Source organism: Triticum aestivum, chromosome 1D (assembly GCF_018294505.1).
Source record: "Triticum aestivum cultivar Chinese Spring chromosome 1D, IWGSC CS RefSeq v2.1, whole genome shotgun sequence".
In the NCBI taxonomy this organism is placed as follows: Eukaryota; Viridiplantae; Streptophyta; class Magnoliopsida; order Poales; family Poaceae; genus Triticum; species Triticum aestivum.
The window spans coordinates 87,195,772-87,210,208 of NC_057796.1; positions in this window are offsets into that span (position 1 = coordinate 87,195,772).

The following is a 14,437-nucleotide window of genomic DNA, read 5'->3' on the forward strand; positions in this document are numbered from 1 at the left end:
CAACTACTTTTGCCAACTGGAACGTAGCAAGCTAAGTAAGAAACCAGTCGGCCGGCTGCTCAGCAGCCGGTTGGTGAGGCGGGAAGCCGGCTTATCCTATGTAGATGCTTTTGTCCTTAGCCATTTCTCATGTGGGCATCGTTTCCTGCCTTTAACTCTTGCCAGCTGGACGGTCGCTCTGCGAGCTGCGGCTTGTGGCAAGAGTGTCGGATGTGGGGTTCCGGCAAACCCTTAAGGTTCGAACACTGGGGTGCGCGCGAAGTCTTTCCCTCCTAGCGATCTACGCTCTAGCTCGCTAAGATCTCGCGGACGAACTCGACGAACTCGCAACACAGAAAGACACGAGGTTTATACTGGTTCGGGCCAGTGTGGTGGTGGTGGATTGCCTCTTGGGCTGATGATGAACAGTACAAGGGAAGAACAGCCTCCTGAGGTTGAGGTGTTCTTGTGCTTGTGTAGTTGAGGATGATCTGAACCAGTTCGGGATCAGTTGCCTCCTACTGTGCTGGCTAGTCCTATTTATAGAGGCCCTAGCCCTCTTCCCAAATATCGAGCGGGAAGGGAGCCAACAACGTCCGGCGAATTTGAAGGGGGGCAGCTAGTACAAGCTATCCTGACAAAAGTGGTCTTCGCCTGCGAAAAGCCCTGGTGGTGACGCCGTCTTGGGCTCCACGATGACCTCCGTCTTGCCGTCCTCCTGGTCTTGGTCTCGTTGCACCAATATGGCAACCTTTGCCTGATGCCTCGGTACTCTTCGCCTACGCTGGCCTCCTTAGCACCAAAGAGGAAATAAGGACGCTGCGCGCGCTCGCGCCCGCCTGGCACCCGCCTGGTGCCATTGGTCATGGCTCACGTCACGAGAGCCTCGTGAGGTTTGCCTCGCCTTGATATCTCCGCTCCTCGTGAGCCTGCCTGGCTAGGCCACTCCAGAGGAGGTCTTGTGTCGTCCGCCTCGCGAGGCTTGGACCCTCCCGAGGGTCTTGGATGCCTTGTTGATGAAGATGGGCCGTACGGCCTACTGGCTTAGCCACGCAGTGGGCCGCAGGCAGGCAAGTCTGGGGATCCCTATTCCCAGAACGCCGACAGTAGCCCCCAGGCCCAAGGAGCGCTCGGGCTTGGCTTCGCGGCGAAGCCAAGGGTCAAGTTCAGAGCAACGCGGGCCCCAAAAGCCTGCGGCCTCGGTCGACGCGTGGCGGTTGATTGGACGTGGGCGTCTCCGCTTCCCCACGCTGCCTTTGAATCCGCCTGGCTATGCGGCCCCTGCGGCCTACACAATTATTCCTCCGTCGCCTGCGCCTTGCTTCCCCAATTCCCCTGCTTCCTCGAGACTCTGTTTCTCTTCTCCAATCTGACTTGCTCGCCGCCTACTCCATCGCCATGGCGCCGAAACAAGCTGAGAAGGGGAAGAGACCTCTGTCTCTGCCAGCTGCGCCTCCGTCCTTTGCGCCGGCGCTCGGCCGGTCTTGGGTGCTCAACGATGAGGCCATGGACAAGGTGCACCCGATGCTTGCTTCCAGCTTCAATGAGTGGGGGAGACGGTGGCTTGGCCTGCGTCTCGCACTCGCACGGCTCAGGAGGCCACCGAGGTCCCAATCTTCATAGATGCCCTCTGGGCTGGCCTGATTCCTCCCTTCTCCGCCTTCTTCAACGCGGTGCTCGAGCATTATCAGATACACGTGCTGCATCTCGACCCTCAGTCTGTGACTCTTCTCGCCGTCTTCGCCTTCGTGTGCGAAGCCATGGCTGACATATACCCTTCTGTGGCCCTCCTTCGCCATTTCTTCTCATTGCATCTGATCGACCCCCAACAAAGCTCAGGATGCGTGAGCTTCCATGCTGTGGCTGCGACGGCGGGCGAGGGGATCGACTTCGAGCTTCCTCCACCCATGAGCGAATTCCGGACACGATGGGTGTTCGTTGATGCCGGCGTGCTCAGTCCTCTGCTCCAGGCTCCGTCGGGGCCCACTGTTCCTAACTCCGGCTGGAGCTATCAGCGGCTCACGAGCCCCGGCCTTGCCCACGTCTGGCTCAGGTTGAGGCTGCTGAAGGATCGCGGCGTAACTGCGCCGATGGTGGTGAAGGAATTCGTCCAACGCCGGGTCGCTCCGCTTCAGCGCCATTCTCGCCCAATGTGGACCTTGCTGAGCAGCCAGGACCGCATGAGGTTCCAGGAGTGTGGGCTCCTCCTCGGGACGCGGCGAACAGTGCTCAAGGTCCTGACGGGCATCCCCTTGCCGGCCGAACTGCCTGGGAAGAACTGTTTGTTGTACTGCTGCAAGAACAAGGATGAATTTGTAAAGAACATGCCTCTCTTCGATGAATGGGGGCCACGGCCGATCGGCCTGGAGGGGCCTCGTGAGAACCCCATCGTCATGGTTCCCTTCCTTGCCCCTGATGCCGAGCTCGCCCCAAGTGACGGTGCAGGTGGGCGAGCTCCGGCGGAGGCCGGCGGCTCGAGTGCGGAGGAGCACGTGCCGAGTGGTGATCCTGGGGCATCGTCCTCAGGAGCCTGCCACTTCCCTCCTGAGGCGTCGGTTGCTGAGGAGACGCTGCATGCGACTCCCGAGGCCAAGGCTCCTGGAGCCTCGGGAGGTCGTGGTGAAACGGTGCCCGGCTGTTTGCCGCAACCGGGCACCCCTGAAGATATTCTTCCGAGCTCTTCTTCGGCCCCGCTGCGCACCGGCCGTCACGTCCAGCGTTTCGGCCATCTTTGTGTGGACTTCGAAGAGCTCCGCAAGAGGAAATGATCTCCCAGCAGCAGCAACATCTTTGGGCCGCTGAAGCGGAGGAAGTACATTGCCGTTGACGTGTAAGTATCGTACCGCTGTGGCTCCTTCTGTGCTGTTTTTCGTCTCCTGACGTCAGCTCTTCAGGGCTCCTTCCGTCGAGGCGGCTGCGCCTCCTAAGAAACGGCTTCGTCCTTCCTTGACTCCCCCATCGGCCTTGAGCGCTCCGAGTCCGCTCGTTGCCCCTGGAGCAGGGTTGGTTGAAGGGGCACTCCTGCCTTCCTGGCATGCTGAACCTGCGGCCTTGCCGCTCCTCCCCGCTGGTATGGCGTGGAGCTTGGCAGGCATGCCCAAGACTCCTCCGCTGGTCTTGGACGGCAATTTGTTGGCTTCGATCTTCGGCTCCTCTTCAAGCAGCCAGCCCCTCTCGGCTTGGGCTCCTCGTGAGGATTGCTTGACGTCAGGCTCGGTGTCAGCCCCCAACCCCCTGCCTGGAGGGGGCGCACCACTTGGTGCCCGCCCGCAGCCCCCGCGGCGGAGGACGAGGTGGGCAGAGCGTTCGGGCTCGAGCTCGGGCAGAGCGTGGTTCGTCACGAGCTCTTCCGGGAGGCGATGGGCGCGATGCGTCGACTTGGTGAAGAGCTCGCGAGTGTCGATTCGCGTCTTGAGGCTGAAGGTCTCCAGTTGGCGGAGGAGCGGCGCAAGCTGAAGGTGGCCATCAACCTCGGCTGCTATCAGCATGACCTTGAGAACGCGAAGGCCGAGGCGTCTCTCAAGGTTTCCCATGAAGCCCGCTCACGAGCCTTGGAAGAGGCTCGCGAGGCTGACCGCCGCTGCGAGGCTGCGGAGAAGCGCACGTGGGAGCTCCAGGCCTGGAGCGCGTCTCTTGAGCAGCAGGTGGAGGCGCGCAGGGCCGCTCTTGCGTCGCTGAGGGGGACGCCCGCGGAGGAAGAGGAGGTCCGGAAGCGTGAGGAGGCACTGGCCATGGAGGCCATGGAGCGTAGCCGCGAGCTCAAGCAACTGGAGACGAGGGAGCGTCAAGTTTCCTATGAAGAAGACGCCGTCAGGGCTCGCGAGGCTAGAGTCGAGGAGGAGGTTGATCGCCGGGTGGCCGAGGTTCGCGCATATCTGGAGGGTAGGTACGACCTGAAGCTGAAGCTCGGGGGCGTGGAGGATGAAGGCAGGGCCGCTGCCCTCAGGCCCAGGTTGGATGAGGCTGAGAGGCGTGCGGAAGCCACAGCCGCCGCCCTGGTTATGGTGCAGGCGGACTTGGCCTCCGCCCGCGGCGAGCTGCGTTCCCTCCAAAGGCGGGTTGATGACGCAGAGGCCGTCGTGAGGCAAAACACAGAGGAGGTGCTCCAGCGTCGAACGCTGGAGCGCGAGCATGCCCCTATTCTTCAGGATCTCCAGAACAGGACCAATATCGCCCTGGGCCATATTTGCGACGTGGAGGCGCCGACCCCTCACTCAAATGATTATGCCAGCCACCTGACCTTCTTCACCGAGGTGGTGACGCGCCTGGAGGCTCGATCAGCCAGAGCTCGCCAGCTTGTGGAGGAAAGGGGGTGTCGCCTGCTCGAGCGAGCTTTCTCCCGTGTCTTCAGCCACCTCCTGAATGCCGACCCCAACTTTGATTTTGACGCCGCCATCGCCCCCGTACCCACGGCTGTCCGGGGCGACCTAGCGCGCTGGGTTGAGGACAATGTGGACGCGTTGGTCAGGGCCTTCGCTTCGGAGGATGACGCCGTGGTGGTCGTCGCAGACAAAGGTGACGTGGTTGACGACGGCGACGGAGGCGTCGCTAATGGCGGCAGCGATGCCGATGAAGACCACGACGACGCGAGTGACGCATCCGCGGGTGACGCAGCGAGCGACATTTCCGGCTGATCCCTTGTTCTCCTGCCATTTCATCCTGCGCACAAACTCGGGCGCGGCCCTCGCAAAACTTGTAAGAGCATTTTGAGAGGGGGAGCCCCTCATGTAAGCAAATTGCAATTTTTACTTTCCCATGTGATGTGAGTTTGTGTCCTCGTGAACTTGTGAATCCTGATGCGAGTTTTCTGCCTTGGTTTACCTTAGTTAGCGCCAGCTTTGAGCTGGGCTGCGACATGTCGAGTTCCTGAGAACCTTGCGGAGCTCGCCACCCCGTCAGAAGGGGCCCCATGAGAGGTGAGCACCAGTTGCAGTGTTAGCGCGCGCTTGGTATGCGCGTGCTTCGCGCAGTCCTGCTCGCGAGGAGCTCGTGAGGGAAAGGCGACGGACATGAGTCCCAGTCAAAACGAGATCCAGAAGGCAAGAAATTGCGCAAACAAGAAAAGGCTCCCCCCGGACGCATCGATAAAAATTCGGTTTCAACTCAAATCCAGATCCAGAAAGCAAAGCTACAGAAAGAGAGATCCAAAGCAAAAGGTCGCGTCCGGCACCTAGTCTAGTCTTCTGGTCTTCAAGTCTTCTCACCAGCGCGGAGCTGAGTGCTGCCACTAGGCGTGGGAGGGAGCCCCAGGGCCTGAGGCCAGCACCCCTGAGACTTCGGGGCGTGTACAGCCCCAACTCATTATTACGTGAGAGTGTCAAGGGCGGCGAGCTTCACAGGCACTGGGCCTTCTTCACAGGTACCAGCCTTGCTTCATATCACCAGACGAGGGCCCCGCCTTGCGCCACTCTTGACCTCCTCTGAGCCGACCGGTCACCAGGACGACACAAAGGAGGGAAAGAGGACGCCAGCGGTTCCCTCGGCGACCACAGGTCCTCTGCTGGGGGAAGGGTTGTCGAGGCCTCCCAGGCAGAGGGCCTACCTCTGGGTGTCACCAGGCGTCGCGCGCCGCGGGGTGGAGCCTTGCTCCTGGCTCCCTCTTAGCGGCCCCCAGCGTGTCTCCGTTGTTGGAACGGGTGCCGCCGTGCCAGGGTCGTCGATCGACGCTGCAACCTGAGTCATCTGCAGCCCATGGTTAGCATAAGCTTGTTCCTGAGAGATTAGCGGTACCCTGTAGTTGTCGTTGCCGGTGCGACTGTCGTGGTTCTCCGTCGGTTCTTGAAAGGCTTTGGCTCCTAGCGCCTCCTCTTCGCAATCTTCTCCAATGAACGAGCTAGGGTCATCCTCTGGTGCGTACCCTTGGTCCATCATACGGGGCACGTAGGCTTCCGGGGCCGTCACCCCGAACACCTAGCGGTGGTGCCCCACGCTCCATGTTGCTCCGCCCATGGCGGCGTCCTGGAGATGACAATACGGCATCCGGCTGGGACCATGGGGGCGACACTTGTGACCGTGCTTGTCGAGGGCGGCACGGGGGAGTCGGAGCCCCCTACGCCGACGGCCGTGCTGATGTTGATGAAGCCCCCGGGCGTAGTTGATGGCGCGCGGATGTGGTGAGGTTCGCCGCGCAGCCCTGCAGTGGCCTGGGGAGGAAGCCGATAGCATAAGGGTGGTGCTCCCGACGCCGCTGCATCCAGCAGCTCGGCAACACGTTCCAGCAGCGTGTCCCGGCCGCTTTCCATCAGCCTGCACCGCAGCAGCTCCCTTGCCACGGTGAGCGCTGCCTGCATGTTTTCTTGCTCCCGCCGTGAGTGCGGTGCCGTTGCTGTGGCATGGCTCACTGCTCTTACCGCGGCCCGTACCTGTCGTGGGGTGAGGGTGGACGACGCCTGGCTGCGCTGCCCGCACCCGGTGGGGTTTGGCGGCGCCCGTGCCGCTTGGAGTGCGGGATCGAGACCTTCATGGGCAGGCGGCGCTGCCCGGGCTGGCCAGGCTGCCCAGCGGTCGGAGCCGGCCCTTGGATCTCCTGACATCATGGCTGGGGAGCGTCGGCGAGCTGGTTGGCGGAGAAGAAGCTCTGGCGCACCCCTACCTGGCGCGCCAAATGTCGGATGTGGGGTTCCGGCAAACCCTTAAGGTTCGAACACTGGGGTGCGCGCGAAGTCTTTCCCTCCTACCGATCTACGCTCTAGCTCGCTAAGATCTCGCGGACGAACTCGACAAACTCGCAACACAGAAAGACACGAGGTTTATACTGGTTCGGGCCACCGTTGTGGTGTAATACCCTACTCCAGTGTGGTGGTGGTGGATTGCCTCTTGGGCTGATGATGAACAGTACAAGGGAAGAACAGCCTCCTGAGGTTGAGGTGTTCTTGTGCTTGTGTAGTTGAGGATGATCTAAACCAGTTCGGGATCAGTTGCCTCCTACTGTGGTGGCTAGTCCTATTTATAGAGGCCCTAGTCCTCTTCCCAAATATCGAGCGGGAAGGGAGCCAACAACGGCGGGCGAATTTGAAGGGGGGCAGCTAGTACAAGCTATCCTGACAAAAGCGGTCTTCGCCTGCGAAAAGCCCTGGTGGTGACGCCGTCTTGGGCTCCACGATGACCTCCGTCTTGCCGTCCTCCTGGTCTTGGTCTAGTTGCACCAATATGGCAACCTTTGCTTGATGCCTCGGTACTCTTCGCCCGCGCTGGCCTCCTTAGCACCAAAGAGGAAATAAGGACGCTGCGCGCGCTGGCGCCCGCCTGGTGCCGTTCGTCGTGGCTTGCCTCGCCTTGATATCTCCGCTCTTCGTGAGCCTGCCTGGCTAGGCCACTCCAGAGGAGGTCTTGTGTCGTCCGCCTCGCGAGTCTTGGACCCTCACGAGGGTCTTGGATGCCTTGTTGATGAAGATGGGCCGTACGGCCTGCTGGCTTAGCCACGCAGTGGGCCGCAGGCAGGCAAGTCTGGGGACCCCCGTCCCCAGAACGCCGACAAAGAGAGGGCTTAGATGCCGGCACATTACTTATCTGACTGCAGGTAGCACTGACATAATACAAGGCGGCAAGCCCCCGGGCCGACTGCTCGAACACGGTGCCAGGCTGAAGAATGAAATAACACATTCATAGGCATAATACTTATTATATAGATAAAAAAGGGTAGCCCTCGTGTGCTCCTCGAGGGACCCGATGTCTTAGCGCTTAATACAAAAGGTAGTGTGGTACATACTGCATCAGCTGTAAAATCTTCGAAGGAGTTTTGCATTCCATGGGCGCTCTGTTTCCTTGCCAGAGTGGTCCCTCTTGCGTGCCATGGGCTTCTGTGCATCGATCAGGTAGTAGGAGTTGTTGCCCAGGGCTTTGCTAATGCTGAAGGGGCCTTCCCAAGGGGCCGAGAGCTTGTGCTGGCTGGCTGTTCGCTGGATCAGCCGGAGCACAAGGTCTCCCTCTTGGAAGGATCTTGGCTTGACCTTCCGACTGTGGTAGCGGCACAGACTCTGCTGGTAGATGGCGGACTGGCTGAGTGCCAACAGCTGCCCCTCTTCCAGCAGATCAACCCCGTCTTCTCGTGCTTCCTTCGCCTCCGCTTCTGTGTACATGGTGACGCGAGGTGAGTCAAACTCGGCGTTAGTTGGGATGACGGCCTCGGCCCCGTACACTAGGAAGAAAGGGGTGAAGCTGGTTGACTTGTTCGGAGTGGTGCACAGACTCCAGAGGACGGCCGGCAGCTCGTCGATCCAGCAACCGGCCTAGCGCTCCAGAGGTTCGACCAGTCGGGGCTTGATGCCGGACAAGATGAGGCCGTTTGCTCACTCGACCTGGCCGTTTGACTGCGGATGGGCAACGGATGCTAAGTCCAGTCGGATGCCCTGCATCACGCAGAAACGGGGCAAGGCGCCTTTGGCAAAGTTTGTGCCATTGTCGGTGATGATGTTGTGTGGTACACCGTACCGGACGGTGATATCTGCAATGAAGGTCACATCAGTCGGGCCGTTCAACTTCTTGATTGGCTTTTCTTCGATCCACTTGGTGAATTTGTCCACGACGACAAGTAGATGGGTCATGCTGCTGCGTGCTGTCTTGAATGGTCCCACCATGTCCAGTCCCGACACGGCAAAGGGCCAAGTGAGGGGGATGGTTTTGAGTGCAGAGGCCGGCAGATGTTGCTTCGAGCTGAATTTCTGGCATCCCTTTCAATGTTTGACCAAGTCCTTGGCGTCTTCCAAAGCAGTCGGCCAGAAGAAACCATGGCAGAAAGCTTTGGCGACAAGGGATATGGAGGCCGCGTGGTGGCCGCACTCACCTTGGTGGATATCTTTGAGAATTGCCTTTCCCTTTTCTGGTTCTACGCAGCGCTGAAAAACTCCAGTCACACTGCGTCTGACAAGCTCTCTGTTTACTATAGCGTAGGCTCCTGCTCGACGCTGCACTTGTCGGGCCGAGATCTCGTCAGCCAGCAGCTCTCTATTCACCAGGAAATTGAGGATGGGCTGCACCCATGATGTTGCTGCAACTTCTTCCACTGTCAGTATGGCCACTGCAACTAGGGTGGTTGGGTTGGGAGGTTGCGGGGTGGAGCCGGCCGTCGCTTGCTGTGTTGTTGAAGTCCCCGGGCCGACTGCCGCCGCCCCCGGGCCGAGTTCTGGAGTCCCCGGGCTGGGTGCGGCTGCTGCAGTCCCCGAGCCGCCTGCCGAAGTCCCTGTGCCACCTGCTATAGCCCCCGAGTCGGATCCGAATGTTCCGTGAGCAGCCGGCACGAAGATGGATTCTGATTCCGGCAAAGGCTTGATGGACGGCTTGAGGAGGTGCTGAAGGGAGACGCCGGCTGGTATGGCTTGCCGGGTGGAGCCGATCCGTGCCAGGGCATCTGCTTGCTCGTCGTCGTTCCGTGGCGCATGAAGGAACTCGCACCCCTCAAATTATCCGCTGAGCTGCTGGACGAGGAAGCGTTAGTTGGCCATATTTGCATCCTTGGCATCCCAGTCGCCAGATGACTGTTGGACCACCAAGTCCGAGTCGCCGTAGCACCGGATCCGGTGTATGCCGAGTTCTTTGGCCAGCCGGAGCCCATGTACGAGCGCCTCATATTCGGCCACGTTGTTGGAGGCGGCGAAGTGGATTTGCAATGCATATCTGAGCTTGTCGCCTTTGGGAGAGGTAAGGACGATGCCGGCTCCCAAACCGGTGCGCATCTTCGAGCCATCGAAGAGGATCTGCCAATGGGTGGAGTTGGGTGGTGGCGGCAAGTACTGGGTCTCGGCCCAGTCGATGAGGAAGTCGGCCAGTGCTTGGGACTTGATGGCGGTGCGAGGCTGATAGAAGATGGTGTAGGGGGCCAACTCGATGGCCCACTTGGCCACTCAGCCCGATGCATCTCGGCTTCCAATGATCTCGGCAAGTGGAGCGGTGCAGACGACCGTGATGGGGTGCTCTTGAAAGTATGGCTTGAGCTTCTTGGCGGCAAAGTGCACGCCCTAGCACATCTTCTGGTAATGGGGGTAGTTCTGCTTGGAGGCTGACAGCACCTCGCTTAAGTAATACATGTGCCTCTGGACTGGCAATGCTTTGCCGTCTTCTTTGCGTTCTACCACCATGACTATGCTGACCACCCGGCTGGCGGCGGCGATATAGAGGAGCATGGGCTCCTTAGCAGCCGGAGCAGCCAGAACAGGCGGCGTGGTCAACATTTTCTTGAGTTGGAGAAATGCTTCGTCTGCCTTATCGTTCCACTCAAAGTGAGTGGTCTTCTTCATGAGCTGGTACAGGGTGTTGGAAATATGCCATAGAGGCAATAATAAATGGTTATTATTATATTTCTTTGTTCATGATAATTGTCTATTGTTCATGCTATAATTGTGTTATCCGGAAATCGTAATACATGTGTGAATACATAGACCTTAACGTGTCCCTAGTGAGCCTCTAGTTGACTAGCTCGTTGATCAACAGATAGTCATGGTTTCCTGACTATGGACATTGGATGTCATTGATAACGGGATCACATCATTAGGAGAATGATGTGATGGACAAGACCCAATCCTAAGCATAGCTCAAAGATCGTGTAGTTCGTTTGCTAGAGCTTTTCCAATGTCAAGTATCTTTTCCTTAGACCATGAGATCGTGCAACTCCCGGATACCGTAGGAGTGCTTTGGGTGTGCCAAACGTCACAACGTAACTGGGTGACTATAAAGGTACACTACGGGTATCTCTGAAAGTGTCTGTTGGGTTGACACGGATCGAGACTGGGATTTGTCACTCCGTATGACGGAGAGGTATCTCTGGGCCCACTCGGTAATGCATCATCATGATGAGCTCAATGTGACTAAGGAGTTAGCCACGGGATCATGCATTACGGTACGAGTAAAGTGACTTGCCGGTAACGAGATTGAACAAGGTATTGGGATACCGACGATCGAATCTCGGGCAAGTAACATACCGATTGACAAAGGGAATTGTATACGGGATTGATTGAATCCTCGACATCGTGGTTCATCCGATGAGATCATCGTGGAACATGTGGGAGCCAACATGGGTATCCAGATCCCGCTGTTGGTTATTGACCGGAGAGGCGTCTCGGTCATGTCTGCATGTCTCCCGAACCCGTAGGGTCTACACACTTAAGGTTCGGTGACGCTAGGGTTGTAGAGATATTAGTATGCGGAAACCCGAAAGTTGTTCGGAGTCCCGGATGAGATCCCGGACGTCACGAGGAGTTCCGGAATGGTCCGGAGGTGAAGAATTATATATAGGAAGTCCAGTTTCGGCCACCGGGAAAGTTTCGGGGGTTATCGGTATTGTACCGGGACCACCGGAAGGGTCCCGGGGGTCCACCGGGTGGGGCCACCTATCCCGGAGGGCCCCATGGGCTGAAGTGGGAAGGGAACCAGCCCTTAGTGGGCTGGGGCGCCCCCCCTTGGGCCTCCCCCTGCGCCTAGGGTTGGAAACCCTAGGGGTGGGGGCGCCCCACTTGGCTTGGGGGGGAAGCCACCCCCCTTCCCCCTTGGCCGCCCCCCCCCCCATGTAGATGGGTTCCAGGGCCGGCGCCCCCCCCTCCAGGGGGCCTATAAATAGTGGGGGGAGGGAGGGCAGCAGCACCACAGCCCCTGGCGCCTCCCTCTCCCCCTGCAACACCTCTCCCTCTCGCAGAAGCTTGGCGAAGCCCTGCCGAGATCCCGCTACTTCCACCACCACGCCGTCGTGCTGCTGGATCTCCATCAACCTCTCCTTCCCCCTTGCTGGATCAAGAAGGAGGAGACGTCGCTGCTCCGTACGTGTGTTGAACGCGGAGGTGCCGTCCGTTCGGCACTCGGTCATCGGTGATTTGGATCACGGCGAGTACGACTCCATCAACCCCGTTCATTGGAACGCTTCCGCTCGCGATCTACAAGGGTATGTAGATGCACTCCTTTCCCCTCGTTGCTAGTATACTCCATAGATGGATCTTGGTGATGCGTAGGAAATTTTAAAATTCTGCTACGATCCCCAACAGTGGCATCATGAGCCAGGCCTATGCGTAGTTACTATGCACGAGTAGAACACAAAGCAGTTGTGGGCGTAGATGTTGCCAATTCTTCTTGCCGCTACTAGTCTTATCTTGTTTCGGCGGTATTGTGGGATGAAGCGGCCCGGACCGACCTTACACGTACGCTTACGTGAGACAGGTTCCACCGACTGACATGCACTAGTTGCATAAGGTGGCTAGCGGGTGTCTGTCTCTCCCACTTTAGTCGGAACGGATTCGATGAAAAGGGTCCTTATGAAGGGTAAATAGAAATTGGCATATCACGTTGTGGTTTTACGTAGGTAAGAAACGTTCTTGCTAGAAACCTATACAAGCCACGTAAAAACTTGCAACAACAATTAGAGGACGTCTAACTTGTTTTTGCAGCATGTGCCTATGTGATGTGATATGGCCAGAAGATGTGATGAATGATATATGTGATGTATGAGATTGATCATATTCTTGTAATAGGAATCACGACTTGCATGTCGATGAGTATGACAACCGGCAGGAGCCATAGGAGTTGTCTTTATTTTTTGTATGACCTGCGTGTCATTGAATAACGCCATGTAAATTACTTTACTTTATTGCTAAACGCGTTAGCCATAGAAGTAGAAGTAATCGTTGGCGTGACAACTTCATGAAGACACAATGATGGAGATCATGATGATGGAGATCATGGTGTCATGCCGGTGACGAAGATGATCATGGTGCCCCGAAGATGGAGATCAAAGGAGCAAAATGATATTGGCCATATCATGTCACTATTTGATTGCATGTGATGTTTATCATGTTTTGCATCTTATTTGCTTAGAACGACGGTAGTAAGTAAGATGATCCCTTATAATAATTTCAAGAAAGTGTTCCCCCTAACTGTGCACCGTTGCGAAGGTTCGTTGTTTCGAAGCACCACGTGATGATCGGGTGTGATAGATTCTAACGTTCGCATACAACGGGTGTTGACGAGCCTAGCATGTACAGACATGGCCTCGGAACACACGCAATACACTTAGGTTGACTTGACGAGCCTAGCATGTACAGACATGGCCTCGGAACACGGAGGACCGAAAGGTCGAGCATGAGTCGTATAGAAGATACGATCAACATGGAGATGTTCACCGATCTTGACTAGTCCGTCTCACGTGATGATCGGACACGGCCTAGTTAACTCGGATCATGTTTCACTTAGATGACTAGAGGGATGTCTATCTGAGTGGGAGTTCATTGAATAATTTGATTATATGAACTTAATTATCATGAACTTAGTCTAAAATCTTTACAATATGTCTTGTAGATCAAATGGCCCACGTTGTCCTCAACTTCAACGCGTTCCTAGAGAAAACCAAGCTGAAAGATGATGGCAGCAACTATACGGACTGGGTCCGGAACCTGAGGATCATCCTCATAGCTGCCAAGAAAGATTATGTCCTAGAAGCACCGCTAGGTGAAGCACCAATCCCAGAGAACCAAGACGTTATGAACGCTTGGCAATCACGTGCTGATGATTACTCCCTCGTTCAGTGCGGCATGCTTTACAGCTTAGAACCGGGTCTCCAAAAGCGTTTTGAGAAACATGGAGCATATGAGATGTTCGAAGAGCTGAAAATGGTTTTCCAAGCTCATGCCCGGGTCGAGAGATATGAAGTCTCCGACAAGTTCTTCAGCTGTAAAATGGAGGAAAATAGTTCTGTTAGTGAGCACATACTCAGAATGTCTGGGTTACACAACCGCTTGTCTCAGCTGGGAGTTAATCTCCCGGATGACGCGGTCATTGACAGAATCCTTCAGTCGCTTCCACCAAGCTACAAGAGCTTTGTGATGAACTTCAATATGCAGGGGATGGAAAAGACCATTCCTGAGGTATATTCAATGCTGAAATCAGCGGAGGTGGAGATCAGAAAGGAACATCAAGTGTTGATGGTGAATAAAACCACTAAGTTCAAGAAAGGCAAGGGTAAGAAGAACTTCAAGAAGGACGGCAAGGGAGTTGCCGCGCCCGGTAAGCCAGTTGCCGGGAAGAAGTCAAGAATGGACCCAAGCCTGAGACTGAGTGCTTTTATTGCAAGGGAAGTGGTCACTGGAAGCGGAACTGCCCCAAATACTTAGCGGACAAGAAGGCCGGCAACACCAAAGGTATATGTGATATACATGTAATTGATGTGTACCTTACCAGTACTCGTAGTAGCTCCTGGGTATTTGATACCGGTGCGGTTGCTCATATTTGTAACTCAAAACAGGAACTGCGGAATAAGCGGAGACTGGCAAAGGACGAGGTGACGATGCGCGTCGGGAATGGTTCCAAGGTCGATGTGATCGCCGTCGGCACGCTGCCTCTGCATTTACCTACGGGATTAGTTTTAAACCTCAATAATTGTTATTTAGTGCCAGCTTTGAGCATGAACATTGTATCTGGATCTCGTTTAATTCGAGATGGCTACTCATTTAAATCCGAGAATAATGGTTGTTCTATTTATATGAGA